The sequence below is a fragment of the Cyanistes caeruleus genome, chromosome 18 (genome assembly GCF_971803275.1).
Source record: "Cyanistes caeruleus chromosome 18, bCyaCae1.hap1.1, whole genome shotgun sequence".
Taxonomy (NCBI): Eukaryota; Metazoa; Chordata; class Aves; order Passeriformes; family Paridae; genus Cyanistes; species Cyanistes caeruleus.
This window is the reverse complement of record NC_141718.1, coordinates 11,276,778-11,292,823: the sequence shown is the minus strand read 5'-3', so window position 1 is coordinate 11,292,823 and position 16,046 is coordinate 11,276,778. Positions and strand designations below refer to the sequence as shown.

Sequence of the window (16,046 nt, the reverse complement as noted above, 5' to 3'; positions counted from 1 at the left end):
CAGTAATAAATAACTTTAACGTGGATTTTGAGCCCATTATAATTTGAAATCCATTCAAAAACCAGACTTAATGTCAGATAAAGGATTGAGCCAATTAAGACCTTGGGACAAAATGAAAATGCATCAAATAAAGGACATTTCCTTCTGCAGGTACAAGGCAGACACCCTGTTTAAAGCAGTTATTCCCAGTGAACCACTGGCCATGCCTTCTGCTTCAAAAAACACACAAGTTCACAACATAGCAGCTGCGTTTCTGATTCAACTGGAACATGAAGTCCAGGGATGGCTACACATCTCTAAATATATCCCACTGAGTTTAAGCACTGCTTTATGTATCTGCTGGAGGATGTAACAGCTTTCAGCACTAAGCATTTGCAGTTGTTAGGTATTTTGAGTTAAATATTAAGCCTTTTAGACTAAATAAAAAAAGAGTGTCAGGGAGAGAGTGTCTAATATTTAACTTTAGGCAGAAAGCATCCAGGGCTAGTCTGGTTTCATCAAGGCACTTGGAGGCACATGATTCTTTTTCTCTAATTCACTTTTTAACTGAAAAAGCTTCAGTGAAACTACTTTTCTTTCCCAAACAAGAAAATTCCTGAAGGGCAATAATAAGCAGTGACTGATACATATATTAGATTTTTCATCTGGTGATCCTAATTTTCTTTAATGGCCAATTTTAAAGGTACCTATCTGTAACATTTTGTTCTGTTCATAGCTGGCAGATCTTTAAACATTGCAGGGAGGGAGATCAATGAAAAAATCAGCTGACAATATAGGGGGGAAATAAGGAGGCCAAGTAAGTTCATTTCCATATCAGCATAGGCAGGATGTCAACAGATAAAGCATTTCTGGAGGATTCATAGAAACAAACAGAAGGGCCTGGCTTTCTCTGGGAACTGTTCAAGTTCTTTTCTGCCTGGACTGCAAATTAAAGGGAAAAACAGCAGGTCTATTTTGTATCCAGCTCCTGAAGAAGGTCACATAACTGAACTTTTCTCTTCAAGTTCTATTCTTAGTGTGAACTTTCACTGACTTCTCTATTGGTGCCTTGTTTATTTGTAATTTAGTAAATTGTACTACATGTAGGAAATGGACTTCATGGCAATAAAACTAAAGCCCCTGAAAAGAATACTTAGGAACAGTGGAGACCTGAAAAAACAGAACATTTCCTGTGCACCATATCAACCATCCTGCAACAACGCAGTGAGGTCCAGACTGCATGAATAGGAAATGACAAGCCTAGAATTACTAATAATGATGAAAGGAGATCAGGCTATTCCATAGGGACTGCGTGTACATAAAGGTATAACTCCAGCCAACACAATAAACCTTCAAAGCACGAAATGTTAATGTGGAGCAGGAAAGTAACCTAATAAAGGAAGATGCCTTCCATATCCCAGACAAAGCATATTAGAGGGCTTGGGTTTAAGTCTGAATGTTCCACCTCAGTCATTGCAATTATCTGTTAAGTAGGATGCTTGAATCCAGATCCCAGATCTGATTCTTCTTCAAACCTCTGTTTTTAAACTTCCCAGTTCTGCATTACCTGGACCAAGTAATTGTTTTGGGAAACAGCTGAACTTTTTGGTATGAACCCAAACTGTAATAACTGATTTAGAGGAAAGTAAGTATTTTATGGAACAAAAGCGCTTCAAAACGAGGGAAAATTCCTTCAAGACAGTTCTGAAGTGCACATGCTTTTCATCTCCATTGCCCTCAGCCAGGGTGGTCCATAAAGTTGGGTGTAGAAGTCAGGACCACACAGTTCAATCTGTACAGAAATAGTTCTCGTGTGTTTCTGTGCTGAAACCCTGTGTTGCACAGACACCATCACAGAGCTAAAGCTGGGCTTTGGTAGTGCTGGTCCCCACTGTGCTGCAAGACTGTTCCCAAGAGCTGTAAAACCCCACAATAGCACCCTGGCATTAGTCAGAAGCACCCTGGAGAATGAATTTAAGAGCCAAATATCTGGAGTTCAGGCTAAAATCGGGAAAGACCCAAGAAAAGATTTAAACAAACAAAGCCTTTCCACTGTAGCCCAAGATAGGAGGAAAGGCTTAACAGCTTCACAAATTAGTGCTCATAGGCAGGATTAAAGGCAGCATTTCTGCCTGTCCTTCCTAAGGCTGTAGCAAGTACATGTTCTCCCTCTGAAACACCCAGCTTCTTACAAACCCTGCTACTATCAACATGTGAATCATGTTTCTGACACTTTCTTCACCTGTCAGTCCTTGAAATTGGTCACACAGAATTCCCCAGAGCAGCTAAATAAATGAATATCTCATGTCCCTAATCCGGTAGCTGCCTCAGAAATCCCCAGTGTCACGCTCCTAGTCATTAACACCTTTCAAGGGATTTGGGTGGGCACAGATGTGTCCTGCAAGGGCACATGATGTTGGTGCTCTGTCTAAGCTTGCTTTTTTAATGCTGCAATACCCTTTAAAATTATCTTCTATAATGTCCTTTTCCAATGGCCACAAAATAAAATACTGAATTCTACTTGCAATCAGCTCTCTACATTGCTTCACCTCAAATACAAATTCCCTTGCTTCCTGTGGAAATATAACACAATTATCTTGAAACACACCTGATTCAAAACATTTCAAGTGTAAAAGACAGGCAGTGAAGGGGAATTAGCATAATAGAAGTGTAGGAGAGGAGAAGGTCTAAAATACAGAGGGAAGATAAAACACTAGCTTCAGGCTCCTTAATACACAGCTAAAAGAAGGGAATTGGTAACCTTCCTGTCTCTCCTGCTTTGGTTTAAGGGTGCTGTGATGCAGGAAAACCAAAATTCTCTGTTTTAAAGTCACTCCTTTGTACCTCCTGCTAAAAACACTTAACTCTGGTGGGGCTTTTGAGGTTTGCGTTTTTGCCTTTACAGACAAAGCTTTCTTCCTAATGCTACTTAAATCCTTACAAGCACTGTTTCGAGTGTTTTAGAGTTTTAGAAATGGGTCTGTATGTAAACTTATGCCAAAGTGAATTTGAGTGAATTTGATATGGATGGAAAATCCCACCCTGCGTTTAGATTACCTGTCTTAACTGTGAACTCTGCAACAGCCATAGGTACAATCACCTATAGAGCAGCAGAGCCAAGGTATAAACCTCATCTAGTTGGCTTTGTGTCCTCTGCTTTTGACTTCCTGCTCTTCTGAAGGCTGGGTGAGGGGAAATGGCTGAAAACTGAGGAAGTTTATTGTTGACAATACGTTTTGTCTGCTTTCAGGCATGCCTGGGACCAAAGCAGTCCCCAGGCGGCCCCAAATCTGAGCAGTGAAATCTTAAGTTTTTAGCCACTCTCCCCTCCCTCCCACAGGAAAAGCCCAGCTCACAATTTTCAGAGTTAATACATCTTTGGAAGATCCCTTCTGTTGTTAGTGTTCTTGTCTTTCTAGCTAGAAACATTTTCCTTGATTGCTTTGACTGAATCACACCTGAAAATGTATCTTTAAAGCATAAGAGATACACAAATTGGCTACTTCACCAATTAAAAACTTCATCCTCCCCTGGAATATGGCTGTCTCCCTGGTGTGCAGGAAGTGCATTAAAGAAGTAATAAAGACTCATAAAACACATTTAGTGATCTAACATTTAAGAGCAGAGTTCTTGTTCATTACTGTAACTTTCTGCTAAATTACCACCAACAAGATTGCTCATGGGCTCAAAAGGTCAGTGTTATTTTTGCTGTTGAAATCATGGAGTCTGGGAAACAACTGTGTGTAAATTGCTGATAAACTGGAACAAAGACAGAAGAGAAAAACACTGAACATATAAGAATGCAAGTAAACCAGCAGGAAAGGAGGGGAGGGGATGAATCTCACGGACAGTTTATTAAAAGAACAAAAGAATAAAATCTGGCGCATTTGTTTTCCACGGGTTCAGGAAGCCTGGTTTTAAGCACCTACTATAAATAGTGTTCTAATCCTTCATCAAAGAGGGTAGTAGTCTATACCAAAATGAATGAATTTTAGGTACAACCTGGGAAGAGGAAGATGTCCCTCCCCTCACAGGAGGAGAAAGATCTTTTGTTTCAATCCTTGCAGAAATTAGGTATTTCAAAGTGTAAAAGCTGGAGAGATGAGGAAGAGTCTGGAACACGACGTTTCTATACTGCCAGATTTCTGACAAGATTTTTGTTAGAGAATGGAATTAGCAAACATCTAATTTGGAATTGAGTACTCTGATTTTGAGAAGGATGGGCTTGAATTTATCACAGGGCTAACTTCAAAATCCTCAAGGAGTTCCCCTCTGAGTGGAAGCTCTATGTGAATTGTATGAACTTTAGGAAAGCACTTGATAGGGATATCATGTTAAAAGGAAGCTTGTTTGAAATTCTGAAAAGGACAATTTTCAGTCATTTAACGCTGTATAAAGGATCTGGTTGTAATGTTATCCCAAACAGCTACCTCAGATCCATCCAAGTTAAAACCAAACACAGAATATATTGTTTTAAAGGGGGAAAAAGTAATTGAAAAATTATTTCATGCAAAAAACCTGCAAATTGTTCCAGGTGACCTTAATACATGGCCCCAAGACCCATTATTTTCTAGGTGAAGGCTTTGGTTAATAGCTTGGCCAGTGGCAAAGTAGTATTAAATGATTCAGTACACTGCCCTGGCTCTCAATTATATGGCTTGGGGTTTAATGGTATTTAAAGCAACACAACAAGGACCCCGAAGAGGTTTGTTTCCAGAGCTTGCCCACTGAACTGGACACCAAAGGGGTAACTTTCAGGACAGGGACTGAATATTTTTCGGGCAGGTCAAAACCTGCACACAGCAGTCAATACAGTGCTGCATTAATCTTTAGTTTCACTCTTGACAGCACAAAAGGAACAGCAACATCCAACAACTTGCTTTTCTGGGAGGGCATTCATGCTGAGATTGAGGAAATTATAGTAAGGCTCTCTCTCACAGAGGATGAGACCCTTCCCACCACTAGAATTATTAGGGAAAAGGTGTTTCTCCTACAGGCCCTGTATGACAGGACCTCCAGTACAGGTTGCACAGGCTGGCCCAAAGACAGGACATTCTCAGTATTAAAATACTTCCTCCTTAGTCTCTCACCAAAGCCATTCAGCTCACAGCTCCTCCTGACCAGAAGGAGCTAGACCTGTGGAGTGATTTAGGTGGCAGGAAAGGGAACTAAAAATGGAGCATCTGTGGGACCCATCTGCTGCACCCTGATGTGGGAGCGCAGTTCCGTGCTAAGTGGCAAAGGGGCTTCAGCCCTTCAATTGAATTTGCCCAGTGAGTTGATCCATACCCCTGACACCCAGACAAAGTCTCTCAGGATTTCAGAGGTTTTATACACAGGGACTTACACTGATACCCAGCCTGGAAACTTCTGCTTGGAAATAACCTGATCTGCTGTAGAATTTATTTTATATTATAGAGTAACATACTCTTATTCCACAGTGAGAATATCTGTGATATTACTGAGAATACAGGGCACTAACCAGAAGTAATATCTCACTTGAACTGCAACCCAAATCAGTTGTGGAGTGTAAACAAACCCTTTTTTCAGAGATGTGGGAAGACAACACAAGGTGCCTTTTTTTAAGGACAACTCATGGAAGGGATGCTGTGAGGCCTCAACAGCACTTTTGTGTAGTAAAGGCCAATATCTCTGGCTCACAGCAACATGTGAAATTGGGCAGACGGCTGCAGCTGCACTTGGCAAACAAACAGTAGTAACATAAGCTTGACACTCTAAATGATGGTTATTGAACTGGTGTCTTCATGAACAGCCTAGATGCTGGCAAAAGGGCATGAGGAAGACAAAACAGAAGTTTAATTAACTTAACAGGAAAGGAAAAATCTCCTAGATAAAAGGAAAAGAGCCATTTCTGAGCCAAGTGTTTAAAGGATTCTCAGACCTTCCCAGGCCACAGAGTGTCTGTGTGTAAATGCTGACTTCCTTCCAGCTCTGTCTGTGCCAGAAATAACTCGTCAATGGAGTATATCTTATTAGTGTACCTTTTATCGAAGCCATTCCTGCACAGCAAAGTGATACTTGCTGCTGAGGTGCTGCTGGCACAGAAGAAGGAAGGTGTATTTATGAAGAGTGTAACACTGTGCTCTCCTTCCTGAGCCCATACAAATGTCTGTGGACTTGTAGTAGCACAAACTTCCAAATGTGAGACAGCACCTGCATACCAAGGCAAGAGGGGATCTGCAAGGATTGATTTGCCTTTGCAAAATCCTGGGTATTTTCAACATCTTTTAAAGGCTCATTAGACGTTTTTGTCACTGGTACTGTCATTGGTGACGTGTTCCCAGCCACTGCACAGGGAACCCAGAGTGATGAGAGTGATGCCTCTGGGTCATCACGTTACAGTGGTCACACAACACGCTGAAATGTGGCCAGCCAGGCTGTACACACAGAACTGACTCACGTGGTTCCTCAAGACACAACACCTAACTGGACTTGAGCAACGTGCAAGTCCTGGGAATTTCAACTGGTTGGACATAAATGAGAAGACAGGATGTGTTAGAAACACAAAGGCAGTAGAAAGAAGGAAAGGAAGAGATTGTGGATGACCTACTGGTGGAGATAATTTCCCTGCTGAGCAATAGTTACCATACCAACAATTTCTGAGCAAATTTCCAACAGTAACTGTTGGAAGATTCTTTCTTTGACTTTGGGGATTTTTCTGTTTACCAGCTAGACTCCATATGAGACCTTTGGTCTCAAACAACCTCACAGTGCAGAGTCTGTGGGTCCAGAGGAGATGACAGTACTAAATTTATAGCCCAAATATCATTAAGGATGGAATGTAGTCCTTTCCAGGAACTAGTGAGACACTCTTCCCACAGCCAAAGAGAGGGGTTTTTATCTCTTTCCTTTTACTCACAAGCACCCTCCTGCCCCCCCACTGTGCTGCATGCATATAGCCATTTCCTGAAACATTTCAAATTTGTTTTCCTTAGGTTATTTGCGTCTACAGCCACCAGATGGTCTGTGTCAAAGCTGATATGTTCAACATATTATTCCATTATCCTATTAGGTTGAACATGTCCTTCCTCCCATGAGAGCTGTTAAGATATCACCCTTACAGAAAAGAGGCAGCTTTAGTCCCACTGTCACCTCCTTTCTCCTTCTAACACATTATCCTCAGTGATCCTATAGCACATAGCTAACATTTTAGACTATCTTGATATTCTGTGTTCATACTTTCAAGAAATAATATCCGGCCATTTAATATCCATCTCCCTCAGTAAACAAGCTGCACACATGTATCAGGTGTGATTAAAAAAAAAAGCTCTGAAGAATTGAAAAATACAGTGATGATGCTTTCTTCTTTTCAAATAAAAATTTCCTTTATCGTTTTATAGGACTCTATAATTTGAAATTATCCTATATCAAGTTACCAGTTATATTTCCAAGACTGCTGTCTTGATCTTAAAAAGTCTTGGAAAATATCTGCAACTCAGGTCAATGACATTTAAACTGAGGAAATGGTCACCTTTGGTTTTCCTCTGCAGGCTCCTCATGCCCCTGGGAATGGGAGATCAGAAATTCCTGGCTGGTTTCCATGACCCCAAGGACTAAACTTTCTTTGCTTGAGGAGTCTTCCCAACCCCTGCAACATCTACAAGTAAGACAGCTTGTGTCAACAATTATTCAAAAGATCCTGTTTCAAGTTGGTAGGGACAGAAGGCAATGGGAGAAGAGAGAGAGAGAGAGAGAGAGAGAGACGTAGAGAAAACCTCAGAGATGGGGATGGAGGAAGACAGCACACAAAGGAATGAGCCGACGTCAAAGACACACAGGATCTCCTGTGGGAATTCTTAATCACTAGCAACAACATGAGCACTAGCTCTTGCTTTTCTCCAAGATGTAACTCTGGGTGAGAAATACCCTGAACAAAGGACCCTTCTTTTTACATACCAAAAAGAAATGGTTTTGGAAAAAATGCATATCCCCCCTTTATTTGCATGCCTGGAGATTTTTGCTATCTGCTCACTCATCTTTTACATCCTCTGTTCCACAATGGGAAGCAATCACAAGCATATCACTTACAAATACGTTGACAGAGTTCAGTTCCTCCTGGGCCTGGTGTAATGACAGTCACCAGCATCAGTTCAGTTCCAGGAACTGAATAAAATTTGATATTTTTTAAAAGCCTTCATTAAGCTAGGCTGTGCCCTGGGAAGCTCCTCTAGTTCAGCCTCCTCTTGTGATAATCAGAAGGAGCAGTGAAGGACACATATCTCCCCACCTACACATCCACACTCCTCACCCTGACTCCACAGAGCATTAGCAGGCACTTCAGGCAGAGGTGAAGATGTGTGAGTAGGGTCCATATAGCTCCTTCAGGAGGCACCAAACTTCCTAATTGTCCCAGGAAGAGACAGTAGTCACCTGTTGCATCCCTTTCAGCTATAGTGTTTTTATGATCTTGTAACATATAGGTTGTATGTTCTCCCCAGAGAAGTGAGCAGTGGCAGGTGAAAATTAACCAACATGCACCTAAAACAAAGAAAGGTAAATTAATAAATCTGTATTAGGGCAAAATGGTAGAGGTTGTTATCAGTAGTTCCTACTGAAAGTGGCTGATGGGTCACCATTTAGATGATGGCAGAGGAGCTCTGGGAGATGTTTTGGCTGAGGAGCCATCCCTGTGGGCAGCAGTTCCCAACAGAGGAGAGCAGCAGGGGAACTGTTACTGAGGGATGAAACAGCTGGGGGATGCCAGAGAGTGTCTTACATGTGCTGTAACTCAGACCATATCTAGTATCTCTTCTAATCCCCAGGGGTACCATTTCTCATGCCCTTTCTTGCTGGATTGCTTTTGTCACTATAAATCCAGATGTTCCAGCTTTGGGAGGGAAGAAGCAATTACACTGAAGGTCTGCTCAGCATTGCAAAACAACATCCAGTTAGGCTGTGGTCCTGAGGAATTGCAACACTTCAGAGATTCACTTGGACCTTGCATTCAGTGTACAAAAAAAATGATACACTGACTATCACATCTGCTGGTTGGTGCTTCTCTGGTCACTTTATGTGCCTAATTTCATGTTAACTATTGCAGGTCCTCAAAGTTTCCTTCTAGCGTAGTGTAATTTTCCACTGCTAGCAAGATCCCCTCAGAAACCAAACCACTGGGAACCTCTGTATATACAAAGCTATAGTTTTCAGAGTGGAAGCTCTCACCAAGGTTATAAGCAAAATCTGAGTGGAAAGATTCCTCACTTCCTACAGGTACAAAGAATCATGCTCTAGTCATGTTGAATCATCAGATCTTGAATTACCTGTCCTAGAGGAATGCTTACTTACAAAGCAGTGATTTAGCAGAATAATAGAATATAAAGGTGAGAGGAATAGCAGCATACAAATACTTTCTGTCTCACTACAGTTTCAAAATGTGCCCAGCCCCTGGAGCCACAGATTACTGGACAGAGGCTGGGAGCAGCAGTAAGAGCTGCCTGCAAATGATATTCCTAAAGTGCAATTTAACCCAGCTGTTATGAAGATGGATGGATGCAGATGCACACATATTGCTGCCTGCTCCACACAATGGCTGAAATTGGGCAGAGGGAGGGAAGACATAGTGTAATTTGCAAATAACTAATATGCCTGTGGCCTTTCTTCACCTTTCTTCACCTTATGCATTAGACAAAATACTCATATCTCAGGCAATAACCCTTTCCAGTCCTGACTCCACATCTACCTCTTTCTTCCTGCCTCTGATTTGCCAGTGATCCAGCTTCCCTCATCCATGTATACTTGGCCTATAAGTATGCTCTTACTTACTTTTATAAACTCAAACAAAACTTCTAAAATTACTACCATTTTGTCTTTCAGCTGCCTGATTACAATTCACTGTTTCCGTATGGTCTGGATGAACTCAGGTACATGATCAGATTGCTGCTTTTTTCTGTAATTCCTTTGTCTTATTTCTGTATCTTATTTTTTTTATGCTAGATTTTATTTTAGCTTGTTTAATGTGTACAGCTGCTAACAAAGCATGGGCCAAACTTAGCAGCAAAAAAGATATTTAAGGTAATTTATTTTCTTAAATGTAGAAAACCATCAATGCCCAGCCTCTCAGGATGACTTACCTTAATAGTGAGCCCTTTGGGTTTATTGAACCTCCATGTCTTGTGCATGTAGGGACATGTTTGCATTTTAACCAAGGTGAAGAAAAATAGCACTTTTATTAGTTGCCAGGCCAGTCAACAATCACAGCCAGAAAACCTTGTTGCTTCTGACCACGGTTGCTCATCCTTCAGGGGCACCTGAACTAAGTGAAATACCATAACAAAGGATCAATTATGTTACAGCAACACAGGAATGTCTTCCTAAGCACCATTCCAGAATGTGGTTTGCAAATAGAGAGTGCTGAGGGCACAAAAAGCCCCACAAAGCAAGCAAACAAAGGGGAAGACCCTCCAAAAGCAAAAGGAGGCCTCATAAACATGAAATGAGAAGCCACAAAAGCCCAATGCAAAGGGAAGGGCTGCCCCCCAACTTGCTGCTGCTGCTCTCTGGCAAGGTACTGCCCAGTTCAAATAGTCAAAATGTTTTCTATCTTTACCCTAACAAATAAGGACCAGGGTTAGTAAGCTTAATAATCCCAACATTCAGAGTAATTTAGAGGCACTTTTGCTCTTAAATTGCTTAATTGCTTTTAAAAATCCTTTGTGGTTGCCCCATTCCCCCTTGACTTCTTGGCAGCTCCCTAAAAGGGCCTTAGTCTTGACACTGAGTCAAGTCATGTGTCCTGGTGTCTCCTGGACTCTCCATCATTCCTATTAAAGTGAAATCAGAGAAGTCCATGGAAGAAGCTGCTTTACAGACCTGAGATTTCTACCCAAAACTGGAAAGGATTTTATTTCCTCTCATCTCATGCAGGATGACACATCGCAGGTGTCACCTCCTCAGGAAAGACCACTTGCATGAGTGTCCCCCAGTCCAGTCCATCCTCAGCTGAATACAAAACTGACACATCCATCCCTTCTCATTGGGATATTACACTCGGTCCAAACCTGAATTCACAGTCACACACGGGCTGTGAGTCACACTGGGCCTTGCATATAAACAGTAACAAATGTATTTGGCGGGTCCTTTACAGAACCATCTGCAGGCCAAACGGCCTCCAGTATCATCTCCAGCACAGCAAATCATTTAGTCTGAGCAGGGACCAGATTAGCCAGCAACCTGAAAGACCACAGACAGCAGAGGGAGCACTCACGGCTCCTGTCCTCAGCTCGAGCATCCTGTCCGAGTTCAACAATGTAAAACAAAAGTAAAAATGACCCCCGGTGGCCACCTGGAAAAACGGAGGTACCACTATACACATGCTGCACTTGTGGTTCAAATACTGCTGAATTATTAGACCAAGTTAATGCCCAAATCAGGTTAATGCCCAAAGAAGGGCTGTGTTTTGGAGGATGTTTCCCCTGCTGTGCTGCACCAAGCACACGTTTAATCCTGATTCTGGTTTGTATCTAGGGTTTCACTGGAGATGTGGAGATGGAAGTGAGGTCTGGTCTGGACTGCTGGAGCCCCCAGTTTTGATCCCACCTTTCCTGCAATGCTGCTGGAATTTTCTGTGAAGGCTCCATCCCACCAGATCCCAGCATTTGACTGTCGAAAGTGGAGGCAACACTGAGCTCCCCCATGAAGTGTGGAGACCTCTCATGACAGTCACTAGAGATGAAACATTTTGTGAGCTGAATCCTATCAATTCAGTGGCTGAGACATTCCTGTAAGTACCAAACATTAAGCAGCTAAAAAAAGAAACAGTCAGGGGTTAAATGTCAAGTTTTCACTATTGAAATGCAGGGCAGATGCTTCCTAGTCTGTTTACTGGCATGTTACTGGTAGGTTCTTGTCAGCAGTTCTGTCAACCCAGGCTTTCTAGATGTGTGAGGAAAAACCCCAATCCCTGGGCTCCAGAAGTCACCTTTCCCCCACCATGTGCTTCCCAAGGTATAGGAACAGCAATTGCCTCTACTTGGCAAATCAAACTTATTCAGATAAAACACAAGCCCTTCAGACAACCCTTTCTGCTCCCCAACAAGCAAAAGGAAATGCTGTAGATAAGTGGAAAGGCTCAATGCTGCCACTATTTCCTGACTCCCAGCACCAAATGAGAGCACAGGGGTCTGTGATCAAGGAGAATATTCCTGATGAGAAACTATCTGCAACCTTTTGGAAATTTCTTATCAAAAGAGCTCCATTTGCACTCCCACCTCAACCTCTGACCTGGTTTCTCCCAACAATGCTATTCTTTGCTCCCTCTTCCCTTCTTGCTGCTATTTGGCAATAGAAATGTCAGGGAATCAGCCAGTATATACTTGGATGTCAGTGTAGAGAGGTATGGCCAGGCTCAGGGCGTCTGCCTGGCACACCACAGCACACACCTTTACAGGAAGCAGGAGAACATGAGGCAGAGGAGAAGAAACCAGAAAGAAACAAAAAGCTAAAACTGAAAAAAGTGCAGAACAGATTCACAAGATGAAATGGAAAAAAAAATAAAAATGAGGAGGAGAGGAAGAGTGCAACCATCTTCAAAACAGCACAGGTAGAAGTTGGGGAGCATAAAAAGAGACAACACATTTGAATGTATTGGAACAATAAATTTTATTCTATTAATCCCATGATCTCTGTCAGCAGTGCTGCCCTGTTACCCCCACCCGCCCAAGCAGAGTCAGCTTCAATTACCTTACCTCAGGAACATTCATTACAGGAAGATGCCCTAATTGAATTAGTGCCTTTAGAAAGCCCCTTCAGGAAACATCTACGTGCTCCTTATTCAGTTAGCAGGGAGGGATGGAGGGGGGATGCCAGCTGAGAAGGGGATTTTATGCAAACACAGGACTGATGGACTGACAGGGACATGTCCTGCCTGTAACAGATATTGGTATAGTCTCTCAATTGCTTTTGTACACAAGAACCATTGTATTTTTGAGCTGAAAAAACTCTAATCTTGGATGGAAAGCACTGGGATGAACAACAGGGCCTGGAGGTACCCACAGAGGACACCCCCTTTTAATCTACATAAGAGACAAAGGTTGGTGAGCCTTTGGAAGGTGTTTTAACTCAGGGTTTTTGTATGAACAACCAGCTAAGTCACTTGGAGCAACAACAAAGATAATACCAGTCCAAAATGTTCCCCCTGTAGTTTGGGTTGGGAAAAAGTGAGATTTCCATGTGCAATACACAAAAGTTTTAGATGCTGCAAAATCTACCAGTCAGCTATTGGAACAGCCTCTGACACTGGTGCAAGTCTTCAGCACATGTCCTAAAGTGCTGAACAGACATCTCAGAGGCCATAGCCACAGACTAATACCTCTTTCAGGGACATAATGTCTCACAGAAATGTCCCATTCTCCTGCTTTAGTTGCCCCAGGGAAATGGGATGCAACGTGCTGCCAACAGCTGCAAGCAAACAAGATTGTCCACACGGCAGCTGTAAGGCAATGGGACTGAGGAGAGATAAATTTCTGTCTCTGACAATAGCTAATGGGCTCCAGGCAGACTGGCAGCTGCAAAGCACCCAGTTCCCTGCTCTGGTTCTGCTGACCAGGCACCTCTGGGACTGTACTTTGAGCTGGTGAAGAAAAGAGGCAGAACAAGTCTGCTTCCATCTATTTTTATACTGCAGATCCATCTGCTTCTCTCCACAGCTGGCAAGGCCTGGAGCTCAGTTTAGATCCTCCCAACAAAAGCGTCTTTATGAGGCATGGGAATCCCCCAGCACTATCAACACCATTTGGACTGGATTGCCCAGGCATGGGCTATTTTGGGCACCACAGGTGGTTTCTCCATCTCACTGAGCACAGGGATGGAGCCAGCAGATGCCTCACCACAGTACTGCTGTGCCATTCCACCAGGGGTAAACTGAGCAGCGTGAAGGCTCTGATAACCCCATTGGGTCTGGGGGGATGGGACACAAAGGGAAAAGTTCAAGGAATGGGTTTCACAGGTGAGACAGCAGAATTTCCATCATCACTGTGACTGAAAACTGCTTTTTGAGACAGAAAAACAGAGCAGAGCTGATCAGAGTCTCCTCTCCATCTAGGCAGTAACCCCTTCCTTTGTGCTGAGGTTCAACATCTGCTTGCTCCTGTTGGAAAGAGCTCCAAGCTCTGGGTTTCCCCCTGACACACAAGCAGCAGAAAGCTCTCCCAACCTCTCCTTTCTCTGTTATCTTATTGCATGGATGCTATTTCCTGTGTTTATTTTTCTTGTCTGCTTGGCTGGCCTGGAGGGTCTCACCTGCTGGAAAACTGCCATTACTTCTCTATCTGCTACACTGGCCAAGGGTTAGCAAAAAAAGAGTTTTAGGTCACTTGTAGTTTTCCTGGGATGCCTGACTACCAGCAGAGGCCAAAGGCCACAGATGCTGAGGGAGAGCAGGTTCCTGTGTGTCCTTACCTGGTGACATCAGCAGATGAATCTCTTTAGGAAAAAGAACAGGGACACATTTCACAGCACTGGGATTCATCTGGCATGGAGAGAACACAGCCACCTGGAAAACACTGAATTCATGGCTCTGTCCTCAAGGACCTGCCTTTGGAGACCGTGAACATGTCTGTGCAGCACACAGAGCACAGCTCTTCCCAGACCTGACTGACACACAGGCTTCAGTGTCAGCCACATGTCACTGACCCCAGGACACAGCCGCATGCTTTTGATGGGAAGAAGGCATTAAACTCTCCCAGGGAGGATTGTATGTCCCACACAGCGTTTCCAAATCAAAGGCTGATGGAAAGATCCTCCTGCAAGGGAATCAGAGACTTCTTTTAGCATAGAGATCATGTCCTCTTCTCCAGCCACACAGGGAAAATCTACAAGAACACAGTTGCTGCAGTCCTTGAAAGTGCAGGTAGTTTTGAACCATGAAAAGGCACAGGCAGCGCCTGCATTTTGGATAAACTTCTTGTGCATTAGGTTTGGTGTATGGCAGGAAAGGAGGGATCATCTGCAAATATAGAATTTAGGATGGGAGAGAAACTGCTTGGGAAGCAAGGGCTCAGAGAATGCAAGCTAGAAGTGTTTCTGATTAAAAGACATAGATTCCTATGCATTGGCATATTCCATAAGGAATAGGGGATCTTGGGTTTAATTTTATTGCAGATGAATTGCTAGGTTATTTCAGCAGACTGGAAGGCCTCAGTGCAAGTTAGGGATATTATTGTGTATTTCCTCTGGAAGGAAACCAAAATGCTGTTTCTCATGACTTCAGAAAGGACACAGCTGTAGAACAAGCAGCTGAGTCTCAGCTTTACTTGTGGCATTGAGTTACCGATGGTGGGAGAAAAGACTATTTCTGTTTTTCCAGTGCAACCTTTAGCATTTTGATCCTTCTGGAATTAGAGGAGGATCTTGAGGAGGGTCTGAGATTTTTTTTTGTCTCCACCCTATTCTGTCAGTGCTTTTGGCATGGATATAAAGAAAGGCAGGAAACACTTGGAATACTGGACTGCTCCCAAATGGCAGGCCTCAGAAATGAGGCAGTCAGCTGTCCTTTAAGGTGCTGGGTGCCATGTAGCCCAGCACCCCTGTACTGGTGCTGGGTGCTCTCCTCTTGAGACTCTGCCTTTCAATCAGTCACAATCCTTGTGAATTAACTGCAGCCGTCCCCCAGTGCCTCTCTGGATTGGGAATGCAAACATTAGTCCTCTTCTCCCCCATGTCTTTTGGATCTGCAGAATAACTTCACAGTCGGATGTGTTACCAGCACAGAACAGCTTCAAGTCAGCAGCATGATCTTCAGTCGCCTGCAAGGAGCCTTGTATATCACAGGGCTGGATCAGGAAACCTGTGATTGCTCACAATCACATTAACAGAGAAGACAGGATGTCAGGGAATCACTCGGCAAGTCTCAGAGCTACCATTCCTGTCACCTGTGAAACCAGTCAAATTCTCTGGATGATGGAATGGTTTAATATCACAGGATCCAGTGTGTGTGGCAGGGCTGCTCAAGACATTAACACAGGAAGCAATATTGTTCAATGTCGACTTAACTGCCTGGCAGGTTATACAGTAATGTGGAAGGATGGGAGCCCGCTTGGGCCCAGGACTCA

At 43.2% G+C, this 16,046-nt stretch overlaps 1 long non-coding RNA gene across 2 annotated transcripts in view; it reads left to right on the top strand.

Moving 5' to 3' along the window:
• LOC111936633 (uncharacterized) overlaps window positions 1-16,046 on the top strand; it is a 51,631-nt gene that overhangs the window by 620 nt on the left and 34,965 nt on the right. For both annotated transcript variants that reach the window (XR_015277713.1, XR_015277714.1), the window contains exons 2-4: window positions 7,491-7,603; window positions 9,814-9,860; window positions 11,464-11,719. This is a non-coding gene — a long non-coding RNA (uncharacterized LOC111936633). The remainder of the gene's footprint in view (window positions 1-7,490; window positions 7,604-9,813; window positions 9,861-11,463; window positions 11,720-16,046) is intronic.